General features: G+C 30.8%; 1 protein-coding gene across 5 annotated transcripts in view; it reads right to left on the reverse strand.

The window, feature by feature from the left end:
- The window catches only part of LOC140046919 (discoidin domain-containing receptor 2-like), an 82,844-nt gene extending 64,546 nt beyond the window's left edge, over window positions 1-18,298 (reverse strand). For 4 of the 5 annotated variants that reach the window (XM_072091677.1, XM_072091676.1, XM_072091675.1 and 1 more), the window contains exon 1: window positions 18,232-18,298. The gene's annotated coding sequence lies outside the window, so the exon portion shown is untranslated. Of the gene's footprint in view, window positions 1-12,499; window positions 12,567-18,231 lie in introns of those variants that run through there. The other variant, XM_072091673.1, reaches the window with a different exon arrangement.
- Window positions 18,299-19,655: the final 1,357 nt, after the last annotated feature.

Genomic DNA, 19,655 nt, shown 5'->3' on the forward strand with positions numbered 1-19,655 from the left:
TATATATAGTATATACTATATATACATTATATATAGTATAGATTAAAGATTGCAATAATAAACAACAACTAATATTTTGTGTAAGACATAAATAGTATATGAGTATAAATAATGATAATAAGCATATTAACTAAGCAGTATAATATTTAGATATATAATGATTCTTTAACTTTTTTCGGAAAGTAAATAATGATATTGACGTTTTGATATTTGGTGGGATATGATTCCACAAATTAGGACCTGATATAGTTATAAAAAATTTAGTTTTTGTAAGTCTAGCAAAAGGAATGTTTAAATGAGAAGTTCTTAAATTGTAATTGTGAAATTTGGTACGTTTACAGAGCATATCAATCATAGAAATAGGAAGTTGGTTTTTAAAATAATTAAACATAAAACTGGCAACTTGAACATTGTGGATATCCGTTAATTTTAATATACCAAGACGTTTAAAAAGGGGTTCAGATGAGGTTCTATATGGTGAAAAAGTAATAATTCTAGCTGCACGTTTTTGTAATTTAGTTAATCTAGCAATATTAGAAGAGTAATCTGCAGCCCAAATAATGTTACAATACTGGAAATAAGGAAGTACAAGTGTGTTATAAAGAGAAATTAAAATATTTAGAGGGAAGAAGTGCTTAAGTCTGTTAATAATACTAATAGATCTTGATATTTTTTTCGAAACGTAATTTTGATGACTGGTCCATTTGAGGTTTTCATGAATATATACACCTAAAAAAAGTGTTTCAGTTTTGCGTTCAATTTGAATTCCGCCAAGAAGTATATTTAGGTCATCAACTTTTAGTTTACGTTGAGAATTGTGAAAAATTAAATAATTTGTTTTAAGAGTATTAATAAGTAATTTGTTTGAAATAAACCAGTCACAAAATTTTGTTAATTCATCATTGAATGTAGTAAATAATAAATCAATATTGGAATTAGAGTAAAATAAGGTGGTGTCGTCGGCGAAGGATATTACTTGCAATTTGTTACTGACATTAGCCAGATCATTAACATAAATAAGGAAGAGCAATGGCCCAAGCACAGATCCCTGTGGCACTCCGCAAGTAATATCCATCGTCGACGATGTACAAGATCCTAATGCAACATATTGTTTTCTATCTTTCAAATAACTATTAAACCAATTCAATGAAATACCTCTAATTCCATAGCACTCAAGTTTTTTAATTAAATTATCGTGATTAATAACATCGAAGGCCTTTGAAAGATCAATAAATAAACTTAATAAATTTTCTTTTGATTCAAATGAATTTGTAATATTATTAATAAGATCTAAAACGGCATGGGATGTAGAGTGATTTTTTCGAAAACCATATTGGCGTTTATTAAGTATATCAAATTTTGTGAGATAATCAGAAAGTTTAGAATACATGAGTTTTTCAATAATTTTGGAAAACACTGAAAGTAGTGATATTGGCCGGTAATTAGATAATTGACTTCGTTCACCTTTCTTGAAAATGGGCACAACTTTAGCTAGTTTTAAGTGTGTTGGAAAAGTGCCAGATAAAAAAGATGAATTTATACAATGGGTAAGTTGGTGGATGATTAAGGGAGATACAGATTTTAAGACACGAGCAGTAATACCGTCAGATCCAGACCCTTTATTAGAATTTAGATTGTATATAGTTAGGTTAACATCACCAATTGAAACTGGGCTAATATAAAATGAGTTGGCAAACGCAGAATGAAGATAAGATAATGGATCAGTTATATTAGTTGGCATACTATTAATAAGATTAGGACCAATTGTAGAAAAATAGTTGTTAAACGATTCACATATCTCTTTTTGAGTTTTGTAAATATTATCACCGTCTTTAATTAGATTCGGGTGCTTGTTATTATTATTACCTTTATTTAAAACAGAATTTATTACAAGCCATGTGTTCTTCAGATTACCTTTATATCTATCAAACTGGGAAGTATAATAATTCTTTTTAGCAGTGCGACAAAGATTAGTGAAAATATTATTATATTTGGTATAGTTTAATTTGCCATTATTACTACGTGTGTGCATATATTTGTTATAAAGTTTATGTTTCCGAGAACTACATTTTAAGAGAGCAGATGACATCCATGGTTGTTTAAACGTTTTATTTGATTTTATACTACTTTTAACCAAGTGTCTGGAGTGGATATTTGTAAATTTTTCAATAAATATATCAAAACTCAATCTTGGGTCACAATCAAATATCATAGACCAGTCTTCACCTTCTAAATCAATCGATAAGGCATTTAGGTCGTTTATACGAAATGAATAGTTGGCGCTATTATCATCAAGGTTTTGATCATTAATTTCTTGATCAATGAACTGAAATATAGGAAGGTGGTCGGAGATATCATTAAGTAAAACACCAGCAACTATTTTATAGTTAGATTGTTTGGAATAAAAATGATCAATCAAGGTGGCCGAAGTTGAGGTAATCCTAGTTGGTTTTGAAATAGTTGGAAAAAAAGAATGGGAAATTAAGGTATTTAGGTAGGTGTTTGTTAATTTATGGTTATGGAATTTTAATAAATCAATATTGAAGTCTCCCATGAGATGACAATTTTTGTTTTCATTGTTAATTTGGGTTAATACATTATCGACGGATTTAGTAAAAGAATCTAGCCCTCCACAGGGGGCTCTGTAAATAATGCCTATAATATCATTTTTTGTCTTTGAATTTTCAATCTCAACAAAAAGTGATTCGGAAAGGTCGTCTGGTAATTTTAAGTCATTTCGAATTGTAATGCTAATATCATTACGTATAAAAAATGCAACTCCTCCGCCAATTTGATTATTGCTTCTATTGCTTGCAAAGAAGGAGTAGTTATTAATGAAAGGAATAGGGGAGTTTTCATTAAGCCATGTTTCACTGATACCGATTATGGAAAATTTGTTATTAATTGAATTCAAAAGGCATTCGAGATCATTAACTTTATGCGTAATACTTCTAATATTAAGATGCAGGAGAGATAGTTTAGTATTAAAGGATGTATTAAACTTAGAATTAAATTGTGAATAATCATAAAAGCTGCATTCATCTAGGGTAACTGACTGTGAATTGAGATTATTAATTAGTTGATCAAAAGATTCATCATATTTGTCATTTTCATTGTAATTAACTGGATTAAAGGTTATGTTAGAAATATCATTGTTGTTAGTAAGTTCAGAGTTCACATTAAAGTCATAAAAAGGAAGTAAGTGAAGATAATTAACATTCATTAACAATAGCTGCGTATAGCGTTATCTAAAAAACAAATACAGCAATAAGCATGCATGAGACTGTATACATTAATACATAATTAATGAGAAGCAAAATAAACAATTCTTGAAATAAAAATATATTATAGGTAATATTTCGGTTGACGGTAAGTAAAGTTAAATTATTGCGACGACTAGAATTACTCAGTAGCTACGGGGGCATGTGCTTCCTTGAGGTTCGGGTAGTATTTGGCAAGATGATCCATGTCGATGAATGTGCGAACATAACCATTTGCATCTATGTAACGCAATTTGTCAAGGTGGAGCCAGGCCTTTACTTTGTTGGAATGCAGGTATTTCATCGATGAGTATAATGCCTTTCTTCTACTTATCACTCTGCTGGTAAAATCATTATTTACGTAGATGTTATTATCTTTAAATTTAGGTCTCACTTTTGGAGCTGCCTTGCGTACTCTTTCTTTAGTGGAATATCTGAGAAAGTATGCAACAAGTGGTCTCGGTTTATCCCTGGTGGTATTACGTGGTCCAACTCGATGGGCTCGTTGTATATCATCATTAGCGATTTTGATGCCGGTGGTATTGGAAATAAATGAGGAAAGGAAATTAACAGTACCTTCACTATCCTCCGCTTGTTCGGGTATGCCAGTAAACCTCAGATTGTTACGGCGTTGACGTCCTTCTAGGTTGTCGATTTTGTCGCGTATCTCTTCTATGCATTCCGTAGTGGATTGCTGCGTATCCTCGGCAATATCCTTCAGCTTAACATCCATGAAATCAGAATTTTCCTGCATATCGGCGTGCAAATTCCTCAGTTCTTTTTGTAAACCGGTGATTTCAAGATTGAGGATGGTAATGTCTTTTTCCAAGGAGACAATCTTGGTGACTGCGTCGCATAATGTAGATTTAATATCAGCAATGGTTTTGCAGCCCATGATTGACTTGATGAGAGTCGACAGCCAGGTGTTCGGTTCAGCGGCGCTAATATTTAAATTAGAAATATTTGGCTCTTTGTTTTCCACGTTGGCCATTGTAGATGTTTAGTTAGAATAAATAACAAAAGTGTACCTATATTTAATGCAACCGATAAGTTCACTATCCAGGTAGGTATACAGGTCTCATGCAGTTAGTAGCTTATCCTTGCAACATGCTATCACAGGTAAGCGAGTACTGTATCTAAAAACGTATACGTGTGAGAGCTCCGCTCAAACACGTCTGCACTCGACGAAGGACAGTCAATTGTGACAGTCGTTTCTTTCTAGAATTAAACGCACAAACTTGTATTGGGAATAATGTATGTGGTTATTACTATCGCATTTAGGTATTGATAATAATAATAATATGGCTTTTGAATATATAATTACTGTCTGTAGAATAACATTTATTTTATATGGGTTGTATTATTGCTAAGCTATCACCAAATCGCGTTATAACATTATTTCTCAGGGTTTTTTGCCCCATTGTACCAAACGCGTATCGGTATTATAGTTTTTAATGAATCATTACATTAATAAAAATACTCAATTAAATCAATCGCGTCAGTCCAATTCCGACTTATGTTTCGATCACATAGTTCTGTGTCTACACTGTCCCAACTAGTTTAACAAAAAAAGTGTGATGTGCCCAAATATGGTAGTGATATGCCCGATTATCGTAGTGATATGACATCGTCATGTCTATATAATATGGGCACATCATATTTAGTTTGATAGTATATATAGACAGAGCTTAAGGATTATATTTAAAAAATGTTTTCTTACATTTTGAACGGAAGTATTTATTTGTTTATAAGCCCAATTTTCCAGTCTTAATTTTACATTTTGAAAAAAAGTATTTATTTGTTTATAAGCCCAATTTTCCAGTCTTAATTTTACATTTTGAAAAAAAAGTATTTTATTTGTTGATAAGCCCAATTGTGCAGTCTTATTTTACATTTTGAACGAAAGTATTTATTTGTTGATAAGCCCAATTTTGCAGTCTTATTTTACATTTTAAACGAAAGTATTTATTTGTTGATAAGCCGAATTTTCCAGTTTAATAATAATGACCCCTTCCACAGTGCGTATACCATATACATTTTACATGATATTGACCGTGGGTTCTTTACGCCTCTGATGCATTTGTTTTTATTGTACCTTTTTAATAAATTATTATATGTTTAGGCCTAATCACACCCAATTTAATGAAACGGTCAGATTCCGATTTCAATTGAACGAAAGTAGTACTGTATTTATTATTCATTGATAAGCCAAGGGTTCCATGGCGTTAGCCGATATCTTGAACATTTGACTCTTGTGTCAACCTGTAACACAAATCATTCTTCAAAATCTAAAGAAAGAACCTCACACGTCTTTTTTGTGAGTGATACACTATGGATATGCCCACGGAAATAATATGTGGACATTACAAACAATCATAGGCCTACAGTAACAAACATAACATGGCTAATAAGCATAACATTCAGACTTGCTTGTTTTCTAGTGGATTTTTATTTACTTTAGCATGTAGAATAAAACTAGTAACAGTGGCTATATTAATAATTATACTGATTATCCTTAATGTTATCGCGTCTAATAATAAAATATTTTGTTGTTGATAAGCCCAATTTTTCAGCCTTGATTTTACATTTTGAACGAAAGTATTTATTTGTTGATAAGCCCAATTTTGCAGTCTTAATAATGACCCTTCCACAGTGCATTTTACATGATATTGACCGAGGGTTTTTACGCCTCTATAGCCACTGATCAATACCATAATTAATGTACTTTTTTAAATGAATATTGAAATGTTTCAACATACCCAATTCAAAAAAACGGTCCGTTTTCGAGTTCAATCTTTTGATTAGAGAGGTTGGAGTTTCATTTTGAACGAAAGTATTTATTTGATTGATAAGCCAAATTTCTAGTCCTAATGATTTGAGATTCAACGGGTTTTGCTTTCAATTGTATAATAATATAATTATATATATATATATATATATATATATATAAATATAATATTAAGTATAATTATGAATTCACCAACACTTTCATATGGCGCGCCAAGCTGTCATTTATTCAAGCAATAGAGATATCTTAGTTTTTAATAGAGATATCTTAGTTTTTAATAGAGATATCTTATAAATAGAGACATTACTGTCATAAATGTTGAAACCACTTATAAAACCTTTTTTTTAAAGAAAATATAATTGTATTAGGAGAAGGCTAATTAACAAATAGATAATGTACAAACCTTTTTCTGGATTAATTAATGGAGCAGGCGTTCTGCTGCTGCTACCTAGACTGATTGTTCACCTTCTGACGATAATTGATTGGACCCCCCACGGCATCTGATAACCAACAAAAAATTTACGAGGACTGTTTCAATGATTTAATATCTGACGGCGTATTATTATAACATTGGCCTAGATTGACAGTCAAAGAAAGTCATTGTAAATACCTCCCTTTATGTTGACAGAGCCAAAATAAAGTTTTGACCATTATCGAATGATTATTTGACAGTGACTTATTATAATACCGGCCTGGTTGACAGCAAAAACGAAGTTATTATTTATTGATCAAGATTTTACAGATTTCCGTCTACATCTCAATAATACTGTATTATCAGCAAAGGCTTTCATATAGACTCTCTTCTCCCAGACGTTTTTTTGGGTCCAGCAGCTACCTATAAATTATAGTCGAGTTTCCAAATTCACAAAACTGTCAGCCTTAGATACTAAAGCTACCGCTATGAAACAGCTTATTAATGAATGTGTCCTCCTGGGACATAGCTGGCTAGAGCCGCGGCGCGAAAATAAACAGAGAAATTAAAAGGAAAAAATTATTTAGAAAATTGTGATTTAGATCAATTCAAAATCACAATCAAATCAAAATTTAAAATAGCTTTTAATTAAACGTAAGACTATAGAGACACAAATTATGAAAAACATTTAATATTAAACATACAAAATGGTCTATTTAAAGTTTTATTTTTTATTTACCTTTTTTAATTTTTTAAGGACAATAAAATACATCTTAAAATAATCAAGAAGAATGACAATTAACAATTAGAAAGCAAATTGAAAAACAAAAAACACTATGAACTGGTCATATTGAATCATGGAATTTATATTCAGTAAATCGTTGATGAAATCAGCACATGGTAATATTATACACAATCATTTAAAAGCAATCGAAATGGACCAAACATCCATCTGTAGTGATTACCGTGTAAATCCAAGTAGAATATGTAATATTATGAATCATCTTGGAATCATCCATGCATATAAAATATTAATATATTCTACTGATGTTTTACCGTCTTTTGGGAGTAGTGTTAAGAATTTCATTGTAAATGTGGAATTGAATTTTTAACATTATCGTCTTCCTATAAAGGCAAATTAGGCATTTCCTCTTGTTTGATGATAAACTGATGTTTTATAAATTAGATATAACCATATAAGACTTGATTTTCAAGTTATACTACTTACGGTTACCAGTAAATAATTTTAATTTGCTTTGCAATGCTTTGTGTCACCGATTATTCTATATTTATTTCAAAACTATCTATATTTACAGTATCCTATCATCTCAGCAAGTTGGAAAACGTGAATGAAGGAAACACAAATAAAATATAAATAAATTTTGTTATAAAATTACATGTCTATCTATTTAATGTAATTAATTATACCATTCATGTAAGTGAATGTAACATCTGTACAATAATTTTACATATTTACCAACAATTTAAATTATAATGAGAAATCAGGTTGCCTGACAATTTTTTTCTACAAATGACGAAACTTTTTTTTTTTTTATTAGAAACAAATCCATAGTTTCAAAAGCATTTTCTCATAATAATATACTTGTTTAAGAGGTTTAGATATAGAAATCAAATGTAGATATAAAGTTTGCAGTACACCGCATGTCCAAAAAGCAGTTGAGTTTCTCGACGTTTCGATCAATACACTTTGATTGTCGTCAGGAGTGAGAATATAAGAACAATTAATACTTGAAATATTGCGTTTAATTGAAACATATTGTGTGTGCGAGAGTTTGGTGTTCACATCATCTTTATTATAATAATTGAGAATATGTCCTATTCTCAAAATGTCCATCGATCATTATGAAGTGCGATTGTTTTTTTTTCCATTTATAATTTTTATTGATTTTTGCATAACATTAAAAAAAAAATTCAATTGTGACGGACCAGATTCAAATTATGGTGTCCAGAAACAACATCAAGACAAATGGTAGAAAAGGAGAACAGAGTTGGGATGGAAATCATGGAAGCAAGCCAAACCTGTGGCCAGGGACTGGGTGCGTTGACAGAGTAATCTTGTAGCCTTATGCACCAAAGAGCCCAAAGAAGATAGGTAGGTAGGTAGGTAGGTAGGTACGGTAGGTAGATTTAAATGTCTTGTCTGCTAATACCTTATTTTGTGCACGAACAATTTAAACTCGGAGTGAAAGGGACTCTCTAAACCCTTCTTCCTTACATTCTTAATTATTTAGTTTTATCAAAGCTAGGAGAAAGAGGAAGTAACAGTTCAAATGAACTCAGTACACCTTTAAAATAAGATTAGGAGATATGATGGTATATAGGTCTAAATAATTAAGTACATAGATGAAAAATAAAAAGGATGAAAACATTTGCAAATATTTTTCCAAGGACCTTCAAAGGCTTTGACAACAACCTAACTGTACCACTCATCCTAATCTCGTTTAACTTTGACCTGTTGGTTGCACTTTCTACACAATACCATATAGTACACAATAATCATGCTTTGTTTACATTCTAAAAACAATAAGAGTCAAAATCCAAAACATTGCAGGTCAATTAGATCACAGTTATCATCATTCACAACCAGGCCAATATGGGTTGTATTGTAGGCCATATATCTGAAATGTAAAAACTGACATAAATCGCTGATGAATTTTGGTGCCAGCAAAAATAATAAAAAATGGGTTGTTCATGTTAGATATACTATCAATTATATATTATCAATTATTATTTAATATTTATTTATTCATTTATTTATTTATTTATTCTGTCTTTATACTGAATGACACTTTCAGTGCTAAAGCATTGATTTCCAAAGTGGTTCAATATACTTTTCTGACAGTCGCGTAACACCTAGAGTTAAAGAAAACTGCTCAGAAATAAGGAGGTGGAAAAATAAAATTCAAATACATAATTATTTTAAACCAATAATTACGAACTGACAAAAATTCAAGAAAAAACACATATGAAATGCTTGTTTGATAAATAGGAAAAATGTGTGCCAAGTCAGTGATAGGCCTACAGTAGTTAGGTCTACAGTACTACAGTAGATGCAACATTTGTAGTTCATCAAGCATCACAGCCAACGGCTCAAAAAACTAGTTTTATCAGCCTTGATCTTTTATGTCTTGTTTAAGGTATTACCAATATCATCTTACCAACATTTAATATTCTTTATGAAAGTCAATCCCAAGTCTTTTTGCATACTTGTCACCTATATTAGTTATATTGTGCAACACAATTTACAGGCTGAATGAACTTGGGCTAATTTAAAACTTCTATTGACACCTAGTTAAGATCAATATGGTTCTCAATTACCAACGGTCTTTATGAACTTTTAAATTGAAACTTCACAGGGCTAAGCCTGGCACAAAAGATTCCCATGTTTATTTTTCTGTTGTCACAAGATGAAACAGGCTTTTGATGCCCATTTCTTAAGTACACATTCTGCTTTTAAATTAAAACTTCAAAGAGCTTGCTTAGGACAATAGATGTTTATTTTTTTGTAGTTACTAAAACGAAACAAGTCTGTTATACCCTTTTCTGTATATACACACAATGGACTGTGTTTACTTTATGATCAATCCTTGTTCCTAAATAATGAACTTGCATTACTGTTGTACATGCTTAAAAATGACATTGAGACAAAAGTTGTTGACCTGATATTTAGGTCAAAGAAAAAATTAAAAACTTACAGTTTGAAAACATAATCATTAAAAATGTATAAACATTATTATTATTGTAAAATGAAGTGGTAATAATAATAATAATATTTATTGGTTACTCTCTATTAAAACGGAGGAACACTCTCGTAACAAGAGGTTCGACCCATACAAAATGTTTACAAATAAAGTCATACAGTTGATTGAAATATATATTTATACTGGGTAACCTCTTCAGTCAAAGACTGGTCTCCCAGAGGGCCCAGTTGGTGATCAGTGGCTGTGATGTAACCTCCTACTCGTCTCGAAAGATGTACTAGGTTCTTTAAAGTGCACACGAGCAAGTTGTGTACACTGGACCTACGGTTTATAGTCCTTATCCGAGAAGACTCGTTCTACCACCAGAACCATGGAGTGAGTGAGCCTCGAACCCCTGCCGATGTTATGGCTACGTGATTACGGTTCCACTGTCTTAACCGCTCGGCCACTCACCCACACAGTTATTACAATATATATAAATCCAAAGGCAAATAACTGAAAAAAATGACAATGCTGTGGGTATTAGTGGCTGGATCTCAATGGAGATACAAAAAAAAAAGCAAAAAAACAATAAAGTAAAACAGCCAGAAAAGTTAGGAGAGCTTTTGGGCAACACTAGCCCTTCATCAGTGCAAATATATATATATACAAGTACAAAAAGTTAATAATGGGTCACAATTACATATTATCAAGCAGCACAAATTCTACTGACTTACTAACAGTAAAAATTAAAGATAAAAGAAAAAAAAATCAAATTAAGGGGTAGAAATGTTTTTCAATATTTCAGTCCTATGTGACATAGTTAGCTTTAATTAAAAATGATTTACTTTTATTGTCAAGAATAAAGCAAATTGATAAACTTTATAAAACTTATAACAGATCTAGAAACTAACATAGGGTAACCATTATTTTATTAGAAAGACTACTACTACTACTTTGTATGTGCTGAAAAATGTTACATGAATGTGAAAAATAGAGTAGTTATTACTTGAGGCGACGTCCGAGAAAAATGTGCAAATTGTAACAATAGAATATGGATTATAAACTACGAAAGGTGTGTCACCGTAAGTTGTATATCAAATATAATGAGAAAATAAATCAAGTAATGACAAAGACCAAGTTTGTAAATGTAGCAGAGGACCTAGATCATGTCGTTAATGACACCACAATATACCTCTACAATTACAAAGCAAGACACAGTTTTCAGAAACATCAATACAATTTTTAATCAAACTGTAATGACTTTTTGAGAGATTCATTATTTTGTGGAATGCTTCAAAATTAACTCAAGAATAATATACAAAGTTCCACTACTGTACATGGCGTCTCAAAAATGAATTAAAAAGTTATGTTAAATCGTACGTATATTTACGTACAAGAATGCTATCCAATTTAAATGCTATATATAGTACAAAATAAAAATAATTTGGCATTAAACTATGGGAAACCCCACTAAAAACATGATATTATAGTGGATAATGACCCACACCATGAAAATGTCTTCTTCCGGGGTTCTCCCAATTGTTAAAAAATACAGTTTGGTGCCTTTCGTTTTTATGGCGCACACCAAGCAACAAGATGGAAAATCATTCCCACATTTTATTGTATTTTATACTGACCGAACAAATGAAAATGACAAAAATAAATGAATACTGTATATATATCTATTGTATTACGATCTCATTTTAAAGTTTGTTTAGATAGAGAAGTTCAGTACATTCCATTGTATGTATACTAAACTCATTTTATCTCATGAAGTAAAATAATTTACTGTACTCTCGACTTAAACTGTTGATTTTATATCTGGCATTGACTGAAATAAACTTTTTTTTATCATTGTATAAAAAAAAAGTATGACCTGTTTTAAATGTGGAATGCTTTGTTATTTCAAAAAATTTTGAATAAATTTAACAGAATATAAGAACGTGCTAGAACCAATAATTAGTTTCAGACTCGGGTTACATAAAGTAGAAAATGTTGAACGAAAAACATGTCAAAATAACTCACAAATGTAGGTTCAAACCATAGAGATATTATGTTCAAACACAACATGAATTATAAAGAAAGTCACTTCACAAATGTGTACACATCTAGGTATCATTCGTACTCATTGCTCCTTGAAGAATTCAACTAATTTCACAGGAGAGAATTTAATCATTAATTTTACAGAAAACTAAAGCGGCGATACAGCATTTCACAGACAATGAGGAGACTAAACATCTCTACTGAACACATTTGAATCAGCAAGCAATTCATTTATAGGTGCTTTGTACAACTTGGCTGCCTTTTGCACTCAAACTGTGAATTTAAATCTTACCTAAGAGAGCTATATCCTAGACAATTGACTGATCACAGTAAAGCAGGTATAATAAGTCCTAGACATGAGATTACAGTGGTGTTTAGCTAAATGGTGCTACACCTCGTTGGAGAGCATCAATGGAATTCAGATAAAGGATGAGTCATACATAATTACACAGGTGATGCTTTAAACAAATGAACAAATGAGAGTTGAGATATATCCTGTCAGACAGGCATTCCTAACAGGACAATCAACTTTTAACGCTTTTATCTAATTAATCCTATCCAGATTAACTCTTATTCATGTGTTACATAATATTAACACTAACAGTTGATACTTTACTGTATGGCTTTATTTATATAATTAGACAGGCACTGGATTTACTTAATGCCATTATTGTTGAACTTACTACTGTACTGTATTAGTATCACCAAATCCTTAGTTTGAAAAAACAATATAATTTTATTTACCTTGCCATATACAGAATGAAATATAAATAAAATAGGAAACAACAATATTAAGTATCAATTCAAAGCACTTCAATTTATTCAAAACATTTCTTAATTTCAGACTAACACGAGCAAAAGAAAGATGATATCAGTAAATGATTAAAGCCTTGATCAGATCACAGTGGATTTGATCAAATTAACCGAGTTGCCGCCTATATTGACTAAGGCTCAATTCCACCGGTTAATTTTACCAACCACTGCCTGCCCACTAGAACTTGCCTGATGGCATTTCTTTTACTTTAGCCAAAAGTCCAATGTACCTTTTATCCTATTTAACTAATTCACAAACTATTGGTTAAACTGGTTTATTGCATTCATATTTTAGATAGAGGTACTGTATACTTAAAAATTGAAACTCAAATTTAAGGAGCGAGGGTTTGATTTGAATAATTTCTAAACCGAGGTCGCACTAAACCACTTATAAAAATATAAATAATTTATTAATTAAAACCCATGAATGTTTCATGGTTAATATCAACCAAGTCCATGTCTGATTTGTGCATTAAACCTTAAAGATATTTGTACAATTATTAAGTTTTTGTAACTTTTGATTTATTAAACTTGGGCATTCAATGAGTTCTACTCTCTCAGCCATCATGGAACATTAGTGTGGCCACATAAAGAATCCAGAGAATGCAATATCTATCCTCTCCTGCTGGGTTGCTTACTTCATGTCAGAGATACCTAGGTCATAGGTCAACAATAAACTGTTTATATTATATATTATGGATGAAATACATGTGATCTACTTGCATTAAATAGCTTATATAGCACAAATATACAGGTAGCAAGCTAGCAATGAAACCACCCTCAAAGCCTAGCGTATTTTATTATTTTGCAATCTATTCTAAACTCATTCATTGTCTACTTTTCTTTTATACAATAAAACTCCTATTTAGGGGACATCTTTAGGACCCAACAAAGTGTAACATACTGCCCATCATTTGTTTCACAAGTGTCCCCTAAAGAATTCTGTTGCATTTTGTATTTCATTCCATAATTCGTGAAAGAGAATCTACGAGATACGAGCGTGCGCACGCCCCAATCGGTGAAGACTTGGACATACTTTTTTTTAATAAAGCAATATCAAAAACTAATAATATAATATAATATAATTATTTCATGAAATTCCGATCAAACTTCAAAAAGGTAAGTTCTCGTTTAATCTAACAATTTTACAAGCACAATGCTTAAAAATTAAGCATTTGATAAGTGTAAACTTTAATATTTCCATTTATTATAAACCAAAAATATTGAAATTATATCTATTAAAATAAGATACTGAACTATAACTAAATTAATATTCTGAATCATTGAAACAAAAACAAATTTGATCAAATTTTTTTTTAAATGTTTAAAAAGTATTCTTAAAACGTACATGATGTTTTTATTACCGATTAAAAAGATAGCAATTACTAGAGAATTTCTGTAATGCCAATCATTTACATACAAATCTACTTTTATAGATAAAATACAATTAGCAGTTAAAATACTAGCATACCAACATTTCCATTAGTCAAGGCATTAGTAGTATTAATACAACATGTTATGTCTTCTTTTACGACCAAGATCGTTTATGAAATACTACTTGACCCAGATTTTAATGTCAAAAAACAAAAACCTACTTTTTATCAATTTGTAATAAAATAGAATAAAAGTCTTATGATAAAGTTGTGCTTTTTTTTTTTAATGAAATAAGTGAAAGTTTGCAGTTCTAAATCCAAACGGCATTTATAGTAGTACACTCTTTGTAACAGGGTTGGTCTATTTTACATACTGTTACACTTCACAGTTTCAAGGGTATTCATTAATCTAAAAACAAACATAGGGTAAAATATATATTGTCCCATCAAAACATGAAAAATAAAGATTTTAATAAAATGAGGTACCCAGACGTAATTACATTCTTGGCAATGCAGTTCAAACTCTTCCCAAATGATTAGGTGAATATTCAGACTTGTTACTGCAACCAGGTGTATTAAATCGCAACTAGACGCGGAACTAGACGCGGAACTAGACGCGGAACTAGAGATAAAACACAGAAATAAGAAAATGCCCAAATATTGTTCCTGCCAAGAAATTGGGATAATTCATTAATCGGTTATTTTCTCACAGCAGAAACAAGTCATTGGTAATAACCTAGAGCCATTATTTCTAGCTAACTAATTCATTGAGCTTACACTAATATCTACAGCTCAATATAGATTTAATAGCACTACATTAATATCATAAAATCATTAATGCTGTAAGGACTATTTCATAGAAATGCATCATCCATATAAGACCGGTAGGACACCTGTTTACATTACTTTGATTGATTGCAAGAAGCCTTCAATTCACAAAAATGCATTCGCATTTGTACAATGCGTAAAACCACAATCTTATAATTCTCTACAGGAAATAAACCTGAACAACATGTCGCCTGTGGGTAACAAATCTTAAGCCAGAACTGAACAATATCAACAAGAAAACGCAAATAAAAAATTTGTATTCTGTCTTTAGAATCTGTTGCTTGCGAATAATTCAACATTTGTAAGAGTTCAACTACTTTGTGATCAGGTTCAGATGGCCATTCAGTGCTTTGGTTTCACTACCTGCCAATTAAAATACGCTGTACACTAAAGCAAATAAAACTGTTGTATAAATAATGAAATAAACTGATTTGCAATAAAAATAAATACCAGTCTACTAAAATGTGTAATCAGTATAATCTTTATTGCGTTCTCAAACCGAGAAAATATCTTCTTAATTCAGAAGCTAGGAAAATAGACACGGAAATATTATTATAAAACATTATCAAATTATACAGATTACTATACATTTCTTTAAAAACTTTATAAATATTAGTTATTTGGAAACTTTCAAATTGATATAATTAAAAAGAAAAGAAAGAAAAATGCTCATTTACTTGGTGTCAGTCATATTTACAGTTTTGGTGATGAAAGTCAGAATAAATTGTGATATTTAGAACCATTTTTATAGTCGGTTCTTTTGTGAAGACCAGAATAATAAAGTTTTAAAACAGTTTTATCCTTCTCATCAGTAGAAACTGAAAAGAGTATGGTATTTGTTTTATAATTGTTTGATTCAAACAATAGTGAAACAAGAATATTTAAAATCTGACCAAAATTATTACACTATGTTGACAATAATGATGACTGTGGTACGTTCCCACATGAAGAAATGGTTGCAGACTAGTCCATTCTGGTACCCAGGTGTTCAATAACTTTTTACTTTTCATATCTAAACCCTCCCTCTGGAGAGCATGGGCTATTGTCGGTTTATCCAGGTAAGCTTGGCATGAAATAGAATATAAACTTATGAATCTACTGTATGATGATAAAACTTTTTTTATGAAATAAAATAATAATTATTATGTCACTGACAGTGATAAGAAATTATGATGATGACAATACATTATGAAATTATTATGACTACTAGTGACAATTAGACTCTTTGTCACTTTCATTATGCACTGTAGTGACAATGTCTGAAATAACATTACCATATTATCACAATAAAATGCTGCAAGCAATGAAACACGAATGAAGACACCAGCATTTCAGACAGGAAATGAAAGCTGAATTAAGACTTTTATTTCACTAATCAATTTCTCTTCCGATGAGAAGTGACAAAGGGATAACATCAAAGGTAGTAGACAAAAAAGCTATTCTGAGTTACGATGAAACAATAACAGGCGTTAACAGATTCCAATACAATGCACTCAACAATATTAAAATTCTTATAAAATTAATTATTTTTTTTAAATTGTATTTTTGAATGCAGATGTTTTTATGATTGAACTAAAAAGAACTTGTCACGGTCTATTTATAGATGTAATTATGTATATTTCATTGAACTAATGATGAACATTGACAAATATATAAAATGTGTGAAGACACAAAAAAACAAGTAAGGTTGAGAATTTCTCAATGTTTCAGTTCAAATGTCAAGCCACCTGGAATAACTAGTACTATGAACACAAATGATGAGTCCCAATTGGTCCCTAGACTTTCAGAACATAGGAAAGTTACCAAATTGGACCTTAATACTGTAGATGATAGATGAATATACAATATCTGTTATAATAATTCCAGCTATTTTAGCCTAAATTGCTTGTATTAAAAAATTTCATATATGTGCTGTTTCACGGAGCTATAAATTAATTTTTTAATAGTTGATATGGTAAGAATAAATTCCTCATCTGATATTTTGTGTATTAATTTATAAATTAAACAAAATGAGTTATTATTATTATTATATACAGTACTGTAGAAGGTCAAGTTGATATTCAGTAACAGCTAATTCTCACAATGCATTAAACTAATTATGTCCATTAGAGTTTGTTTACCCTTCTAGTTGATTGCTTAAAACAACTTAATAATTTCTGGGAACCATAGGGAAAATCTCCTATTCCTTGTACAGGTATCTTAATTAAGTCTACTGAACCAAATAATTGCATATCATGGTCATATGATTGATGAAAGAATTCACAAGTTAAAAAGTTAATACTACCTAAAGGCAACATCAAGCACTTTGCTATTATTTGTACTTAAAGGAATTAATCTAGCGTAAGTGACATCAACTGTAATTACAAATGCAGAAGGCACAATTTTAACAATACTTGAATATTCACAACAGTATAAACTAATTAAGAGATTCTTACAGTTTATACTATTCCCAAAAAATGACTTCTTGCTAATTAATTATTATTATTATATTATATTTCTGATCAAAACTAATCAAAGCAAAAACAAATAGTATATACAAATATTAGATAGTGCCATAACACAGCACCATGGGCAAAACACATTCGCCCTAATAATTAATAATCCCGACTCCCTGTCAGGGCTACCACAGGTTTGTTAGTAGATAACCACCTCTTGTATTTCATGTTTCATGACATAATCTTTTTTTTATAGTATAACAATCTTTAGAGCAAATAAACCCTTTGGAGTCCTTTACTTTAATAAACATCAATTGACAATGTATTTTTATATTACTTTTAACTGTACTTAGATACTGCACTCATTATTATAGAGGGCTACACACTATATAAAGCTGATCCACCTGGAAAGAAATTTGAGACAGCAAGCCTCCCGATTTTCCGTCTTGGCTTTTCCACGGTACAGATTATTATAGCGATCTCTATGGCTTTTACAATTACTAGTCTTTTTATTTACCATCAGTAATTAATGATTTCCTGCATTAAATAGCAACGGAAATGGTAACTTAACTCACCTAATAATTGCATTCCTTTACATCGAGAACAAGGCACCACCAGTCACCTCTTTCCGTTTTGGTTTTCCCATCCACTGCTTCCATGCATGAATTGGCCGCCTGCAAAAATGGTTATTTATGTCTATAGATGGCGCTATTTTAAATATATCTCTTGTCAGAAAAATGGTTCTCTGTACTCTTTTTAATTGTCAATAATATTATATTATTATGGTTACCTTTTCATAATCCGTACCTTCTTCTATAATAGTAAGGAACAAATCAATCATCATTCCAAATACAAGAACATTTCTACCTAGAAATGTCCAAACAACCCTCCATTTACTTATAGTTGTTGATGTTTCACATTCTTGGCCACAAGAGTCTCACTTTCATCCACCAATGTTTCTTTAGTTTTAGCCTAAAATGTACTTATTTTGATTGTTCTTATTCTGGTCTTGTAAATTGTCAATTTGGATTTTAAAAACATGTTAAAGTTTTAAAAGATCGACAATGGATAAAAGTTGATTAAAAAGTTAGTATAATGATATAATCGTCTGTTGGTTAACAAAAACTGTCCATGAATTTAACAAGAAGTTTTACCCTGATTATATGTTGTCGTGGAGGTATAATGTTGTATTCACATTTTTGTTCTTTTGTTACTCAACTTATATTTTTTTTCTGCGAATTTAACCTTTAAGTGTTCTTTTAAAAAGGCATATTTTTACAACCGGCCCAAACTTAAAAATTAGTACGCTGGAAGGCCAAAATATAGTAAAGTCAACATGTACATAACACATTTATTTCCCTTAACTATCATTTTGATATAGTGAAATTTCTCCACCATTTTTTATTGTTCAGAATTTATCCAATGTAAAAATAAACGACCCTGTTTATGTGTGATGAAACATGATATGATACTTGATTGGTGATAAAGTTTTTACACAGAGAGCAAAGCTGAGATTGTAATAGCGCCCCCAATACTTACATATACTTGAATGATAATCAGTGTGACATAATTTAGTAGCCCATATGTTTACATTTGTTGCAGGTGTTCTGTAATTAAATACTACACTTCGTTTAGTTGATATTAACCTGAACAAAGTGAACTAATAAAATATCAATATAGAATTGCATTATAATCTTGGCCAGATTTCAATCAAATGGATGGTGATACCATTCTATTGGTGATACAGTACATCAATGAGGCATGATGTATGGGGATAAGCCATCAAAATAAAATAAACGTTCAAGCTCAACCTGACCAACCACCTCCCCCCTCCACTGGTTCAAAGTGAATAATCAGTCTTTAAAATAAAATGGAATATTTTCATTTATATCAAAGTTGAGACCTAAAATAATAAATGGTTTATTGTTTTGCTCATTTTTGCAATTTTGAGGTAAGAAGAGTATAGGAGATCTTGAAATAAATATTGGAGCCTGGAGTT

The sequence above is a fragment of the Antedon mediterranea genome, chromosome 4 (genome assembly GCF_964355755.1).
Source record: "Antedon mediterranea chromosome 4, ecAntMedi1.1, whole genome shotgun sequence".
In the NCBI taxonomy this organism is placed as follows: Eukaryota; Metazoa; Echinodermata; class Crinoidea; order Comatulida; family Antedonidae; genus Antedon; species Antedon mediterranea.